Source organism: Sinocyclocheilus anshuiensis, unplaced genomic scaffold (genome assembly GCF_001515605.1).
Source record: "Sinocyclocheilus anshuiensis isolate Anshui unplaced genomic scaffold, SAMN03320099.WGS_v1.1 scaffold407, whole genome shotgun sequence".
Taxonomy (NCBI): Eukaryota; Metazoa; Chordata; class Actinopteri; order Cypriniformes; family Cyprinidae; genus Sinocyclocheilus; species Sinocyclocheilus anshuiensis.
Window position 1 is genome coordinate 2,488,322 of NW_015552593.1, and position 7,775 is coordinate 2,496,096.

A 7,775-nucleotide genomic window follows, 5' to 3' on the forward strand; every position below is an offset into this window, starting at 1 on the left:
AAACAGGCATTGACAGGCTTTTTTTCTACATGTAGAAATGTATATTTATAACAAAAACCAACAAATCAACTTCCTGTTGAAAATGGCGTTAAAGAAGAAGAGCTGTCGTTTTGAGAGACGCAGCATCTCGGTCAAGTTTCCTCATGCCTTGATTTCCTCCGCCACCATCGGCAATTTATTTTAAGGTCAGTTTCAGTGGCTGCTAACTGACACGTCACTGCTACGAACATGTTTAATCAAAAGACAGGCAGCTGAATAAAAGCGTAAGGGGGTATGAATCTTCCTCAGTTCAGCGAGTGTATCTTGGGATTTTGGTTTAGGATGATTCATCGAGGGAAAGAGAGAAGAGGACAGCGCTATGAATAATGAAGAAATTGTCAAGGGAGCCGTGCAGCACAGTGGAGGACAAAATCAAAAAGAAGGAATCAGAGAGGATGGGAAGGCAACTATTCACCTGATAATTGGCCAGATAAATTGGAGCGTTAGATCCATCAGCTCAAAAGAAAAATAAATGACATTTTATAGATGGCCGGATTGACCTGGACCACCAGTGAAAATGCTTCAATTTGACATACTTTTCTAATTTATTACTTTTTTGCATAGTAATTGAGTGATTAGTGGCCACATCAAAATTAGTGATTCGTTTTACCTCATGCATTTTTCAAAACCCTTAATCGGTTTATTTCCAGGTTTAAACTGATGAGAACAAAAATCCTAGATTTCCAATATGTTCTCAGACTTTTGGTCCCCACTGCATGTGTTAATTGCAGGGGCGTAGATTACGCGGGGGACGCGGGGGACGTGTCCCCCTCGCTTTTAATATCACGTAAATTCGTCCCCCGCACTTTTTCGGGCAAGTGTGTTCACATGGAGGTTTTCAAGAGCCAGTGTCAATAAATATAAATTTAAATTCAAAGAGACAGGATAGCCTGTGCATGATCTGATGTTTTATTCGGACCCAGAATAAAGCGAGATTAACATCGCGGAGCGCTAAACACTCATGCAGTGTATGTTTCATTCATACTCGAAGCTGGAGGGCGCTCTCGCGCAGAAAGTCATATGAGGAGATTCCTAATATGGACAAAAGCGTCCAGCTATCGCTGTATGAAAACAGTTGTTTTCACAGAAAACAGAAACGTTTGGAAACATGAAGACTTTAAACATACGATTGCGACAATATGGTTTATTTGTGTTTGTCAAGTCATCTCCAGGTAATAAATAAAGTATATGAACAATGCAATTTCTGTCCCCCTCACTTCTGAAATGATGGCTACGCCCCTGGTTAATTGGATTCTGTGGGTTATTGTTTTTTTGAAGGCATCAGTGGAGACGACTTCTTCGCATTGGGGGTGCGGAACGGCAGGATTGTTCATAAGTATAATCTCGGCTCTGGTTTGGTAACAATTATCAGCAAGCGCCTGAACCCAAGGATCAATATTCACACAGTGCACTTTGGAAGATATCTGAAAAACGGATGGCTGAAGGAGTGTTTTATATTTGCACTGTTAAATAATAGTTATATATTGACTTGGCTTCACAGAAAGCAAAGGTTGGTCTGACCTACTCAATACTAATACAATTTTATTTTTAGATACGCTACCATTCAAAAGTTGGGTCCGTCTTTTTTTTTTAATTTTTTTTTATATACTTTTAGACTTTTATTCAATGCCAAGATGCATTAAATTGATCGAAAGTGATTGTAAATATTTTTTTATAGTGTTGCGAAACATTTCGCATCAAACATCAAAGAATGTTATAAAGAAATTATTATAAAAATAAAGATATTTTGTTACATATTGATTATAAAAAAAATTGACTTGTGTACCATTAAAAGTGTTTAAACATCTTTAAATGATTAAATAGTAATAATAATTTTATAATAAATAATTCAATAATTATAAATATTACAATAAGTATAAGTGTCATTATTATAGAAATATTTAAAGAAATAAAAATAAAATCTTGCTTACCAGTAAAAAAAAAATTTTAATTTAAAAAATTTAAAATTAAAATAAGTATATTATAGAGATATTAAGAGTAGTTTTAAGATAATACTGTATATCATTTATATTTTTTAAGCATAAATCATTTTTCACTTTTAATCTTATTGAAAAAAATCTAATGGAAATACAGTATATATCTTAAATATCTTAACAATAAGAAATATCTTTTATAAATAACTGTACATTTTATACATTCATTCGTGTAAAATGCCTTTTTACCTTGTCAAAAACAGCTCTGTTCACAGCAACCCGTTTCAGTGCATGTCTTTAATTTATATAAAATTAAATAATAATTACTATTTGTTTGAAATGCAAGACAAAGCCAGTAAACATACGTTCATACAAAGTAAAGAGAAATGACTGGGGATGGAAATTCAAAGTGTTTTCTTGCTTTGAGTGACTGATTTTGACTCTCAGCTGACGTCATGTTGGTTTGTTCTTTTCTGAACAGGTTGATGGGCAGAAGAGGAGGATGGACCACTGGTGGGCTTGAACACCTTTAGTCAACTTTATGTGGGTGGATATGAAGAATACACACCTGAGCTATTGCCTGCGGGCTCTGGGTTCCAGAACAGCTTTCAAGGTAGTGTGTTTTTTTCCTGTTTTTCATTATGGTCTTGTTTGATGTCTTGATTCAGATTGTCAGTTCATGATGAAATCAGTCTTTCTTACATGGATCATCTGTGAAGTGATAGAGTGAGGTGCGTGAATTGATCTTCTGTTTAGCTCTGATGGGACCCTTAACCTTGTGTGTAATATGTGTGCAATCATTCATCACAAAGCTTTATGAAAATACATTTTAATGCTTACAAAATATGGTGTTTGCAGGTCAGCATTATCATTCTGAGGGGAATTGCTTGTAAAATGTAACAACTATTGATCTGTCAAAAGTTTAGACACATAAAGCAGTGAAATAACCAAATGGAAGTATGGGAAGTATGTACTGACCAAACAAATAATCTAAATTCTATTCTTACATTACATAGCTTTGTAAAGACATTTACTTAGTCACAAATCTACAAAATGAATTAAAGGAACAGTCCACCCAAAAAAATAACATTTGCTGAAAATTGACTTCCTCAGGCTATCCAAGATTCAGATGAGTTTTTCTTCAGCAGAACAGATTTGAAGAAATTTAGCATTACATCTCTTGCTCACCAATGGATCCTCTGCAGTGAATGGGTGCCGTCAGAGTCCAAACAGTTGATAAAAACATCACAATATTCCACAAGTAATCCACACAACTTCAGTCCATCAATTAACCAGTTTTTGGGTGAGCTATTCCTTTAAGGATTCACCTTTAAAGAAAGCTGATAGGATTTCAGATTCAGTTCTTTGTGCCCAAACTTTTGAATGGTAGTGTATTTTTTATCTTTAATCTCTGTCATCTTTTTACACAGCATTTTATAACAGCTGTGAATCACAGTGAGGCGAGTAGGATGGAGTGGATCTTCTGTCTCGGGCTCTGGATGCTTTACAGTCAATGAGCCTCATTCATGAAACACGAGCAGAACACATTTCTCTGTAAATCCTTCATAAATCTTTTCTGACATAAATTGTTGCATTTTCTGCAGAGCTGAATTGAGACATTCTGTTCCAGAACACCAGAGTGTCTTGTCTGTGATTTAAGAAATGTTTTTAATTGGCCATTGACTGCAGCCTCATTGAAATTCTGTGGAATGATCTTAAGCACAACATCATGAAAACATTTGTGAACTGATTCCTCCCAACCACTGCATGTCTTATTTAGTCGCTTTTGTTGAAGAAATGCGCTAGATTCAATACAAGTTATTCTCTATTACAGCATAACATAATTTCAACTCATCCCTCAGTTTACAGTAAATCACTTACAATGGAAGTCTACTGGGCAAATAAAGTATAGTTTCAGAATGGCTATCTTGGGGCATCTTCAACCTCAAATTACATTGCTGAAACTGCTTGATTATGATTTTAAATGGTTATTGACTGACTATTTAATTATCATCTGAATTTAATACCCACCTATGAATATATGAACTGATCTCATGGAGCGCAAGTCGCTTGATACTCATAACACTGTATCTGTATCTGCCACTTACTGGATATATAAATTCTTTTTTTCTGTTTATTTGAAAAAGAGGAACAGAATAGATTTTTCTTTTTCAGCATCACGGACTTGTACATATTTTCTCTCTCTCCTTCTCCCTGATGGCTTTTCCAAAAATAATCACACACTTTGTCATGTTATTTTTTCTTCTTGTTTCTGTAGAGAGCCATGTGCCGGAATTAGATGCTTTTATTAGATGAACTTTCAGCGATGGCACAAATGTTTCCTCTTTCTGAATGTTACATTTACTAGTCTTATAGAAAAAGGCATCTGGGGCATGCTGGGATGTTCAATGGATGCCTCCACAGTGATTAGAAGAGCTTAGTTTGGGGTCAGTATGTTTTTGAAGGAAGTCTGTTCTTTCAAAGTTTATTTGATCAAATATCTGCATTTATTTGAGCAAAAGTACAGTAAAAACTAATATAGTAAAACATTATTACAATTGTTATTTTCTATTTTAATATATTTTAAATTGTCATTTATTCCTTCATTTATTTGATCAGAAGTAAAAGCAGTAATGTTGTGTAATATGATTAAAATAAATTTTACATTTTATTATATTTAATTTAAAAAATACATTTATTCCTGTGATTGATAAGTTGAATTTTCAGTCTTCAGTGTCACATGCTCCTTCAGAAATCATTTTAATATGCTGATTTGGTGCTCAAGAAACATATTATTATCAATGATGAAAAAAGTTATTAATATTTTTGTGGAAACATGGATTTTTTTTCTGAATTCTTTCAAAAGAAAAGTTCAAAAGAACAGCGTTTATTTGAAAGAAATTTTTTGTAACTATGGAAGTCTTTACTGTCATTTTTTATCAATTTAATGCATTCTTGCTGAATAAAAATAGAAATTTATTTTTTTTTAAATCTTGTGATGCTGTATATTTCACTCTATTCCTCACACAATACTATCATATGGCTTATATCAGAATAATGCACAAGTAAAGACTATTTTCAAAGTGGTTTTAGTGTTTTTTGTTTTGTTTTTTTGCTTTTTGTTTGCTATACAGCCCCTGGTTACCATGAACATATGAGTGAATGAATGAATGAGGCATTTATATAGCGCTTTATTGTGTATTGCTGTACACCCAAAGCACTTTACAATCATATGGGGGGGGTCTCTCCTCAACCACCACCAGTGTGCAGCATCCACCTGGATGATGCGACGGCAGCCACAGGACAACAGCGCCAGTGCGCTCACCACACACCAGCTACAGGTGGAGAGGAGAGAGAAAGATAGAGCCAATTCAATGGGTGAGTAAATAATGCCAGGATTTTCTCTCTATCTTTGACTTTAAAGGCTGCATTTTCGATCTGCTGTTCCGGACGAGACGAGATGAGAAGTTTCATCCTCCAGGAGGGCCAGGGGGCAGGCCAGCGTCAGGACGTAATGTGGGGCAGTGTGGTGTTAATCCGTGCAGCTTGGTCATCTGCCGGAACGGAGGCACCTGTGTGGACTCTGGATCCTCTGTGCAGTAAGACTTCCACTTCAGAACGAGCACCTGTTTGTGCGCGGGAATGACTGACAAACATTATTAATCATTTGTATTTGGCCTTCCCCTCCAGCTGTCAGTGTGTGTTTGGATGGAAAGGTGCTCTTTGCTCAGAGAAAGTGTCGTTCTGTGAGGCTGAGCACATCCCACCGCCCTCCTGCGCTCGCGGCGCCACCTGTGTGCCCCTTCCTGATGGATACACATGCCAGTGCCCCCTAGGCTCTGCTGGACTCTTCTGCCAGCAAGGTTAGACCACAATCAATCCCATGTATATTATAAATATATAATATAATTAGAATTAATATAATATATTTACATGCATTTACAATTTGTTTTTATAAATGTGTATAAAAATGTTTCTGAAGACGAAGGATGCAATAATCAAAAATACAGTAAAATAGTGACACATTAAAATAACTTTTTTTTACTTTAATGTTTTAAAATGTCATTTATTTTGTAATGTAATGGCAAAACTGACTAATGTTAATAATGTTTTTTGTAGGATTGTTTGGTGAATAATAAAATCTCATTGACTCCAAACTTTTGAACAATATTGTGTATAGTATGTAATTAAAAACACACAGACACACACACACACACACACACACACATAATCCCACCTCCAGGGAACCGCTGGGGGTCCTCAGTAGGGTTCGGACGAACAAAGTGTAAAAAAGAAAATAAAGATAATAAAATGATAGGTTAAAATTTCCAAATGGTCTCATTCTGCTTTCTAAAGACCGGAGATTAATAACTTTTTTTAATTATTATTATTATTAACAGCTATATTTTTGTTTCTTTTCAGGTATATAGTAACTGTGGGTAGAACAAAATACTGTCCAGTTAGTAGATATAATATAATTAGAATTATTAATATATAATATTAAAAAAAAAAACACTCCACTGCTCCATGTTGACTATGAAAGTCAAGAAGTTGCTTAAATAAGCTTATTAAATTTCAACACTTTCAGGGTTCTCCATTTCTTTTCCAGCTGTATCTATCACTGATCCTTTCTTCAGTGGGAATCAATCCTCTTGGGTGTCATTTCCTCCCATCAACATAAGGCACAGAACTCATCTGCAACTGCAGTTTCAAACTCTTTCACCGGAGGGCATCCTGTTCTACACCGCACGCTACTTGAGCAGTCGGCTGGTAAGACAGCATCTTGAATTCTGTTACATTATGCAAAATTAAACCATTTAAGTGTATGCTCAATACATATTCATATTTAAGATGTGTTTAATAACAAAATGTGAATAAAAACAATAAAGATTACAATATAGTTTGTAATATTGTGAACAAAATTCTGTTAATTTTCGTTTATTCTCGTCCCACCCAAGGTGATTTCCTCAGCATATCCCTATCAGCTGGATTTGTGCAGCTCCGCTATAATCTGGGAAATGAAACTATTGTATTACAGTCTCCGAAAAGTGTAGATGTGACTGGCATAAGGTGGCACACAGTGAAGGCTGGTAGAAAAGGCAACCGTGGCTTCCTGATTCTAGACGATGAAGCCGTGACCAGGAACTCTTCGGAGGGCTCGACCACTCTGGATGTCACCACATATATTTTCATTGGTGGTGTGTCTTCCCTGAACAGTGTCCCTGGATGCCACAGAGAAGGACCTGGTGGGATTCACCGGCGGCATTCGAGAGGTCATAGTCAACGGGTAGGACCTTGAGCTTACAGAGACAGGCGCACTGGACGGAGCCAATGTTGGCGACTGGGACGGGACAGCGTGTGGATATAAGGTTTGCTTGAACGGTGGCTACTGCCATCCAGCAGGTCTTTCTTCATTCAGGTGTATTTGCCCCTCGTTGTGGACCGGTTCACGGTGCCAGCAGTCAGTTCACTGTGTCAACAATCTTTGTCAACATGATTCTGTCTGTGTCCATAACACAACGTCTGCTTCATATTCATGTATGTGTTCTTTAGGATGGATTGGGACTTATTGTGACCAAGAAGTTACGATGAGGACTTTAAGGTTTACTGGAAACTCTTATTTGAAATACAAGGATCCGAAGTACAACTCTAGGAATCTAATGTACACCGAGGTGTCACTGAATTTTTCTACTTCAGCTTGGGACGGTTTGATCCTTTGGATGGGGAAAGCAGAGAGTGAAGACGATGACCATCTAGCGGTTGGGCTGCAGGACGGGTTATCTGAAGGTTTCGGTCAATCTT

General features: G+C 36.5%; 1 pseudogene; it reads left to right on the plus strand.

Moving 5' to 3' along the window:
* LOC107665563 (protein eyes shut homolog) overlaps positions 1-7,775 on the plus strand; it is a 218,051-nt pseudogene that overhangs the window by 209,444 nt on the left and 832 nt on the right.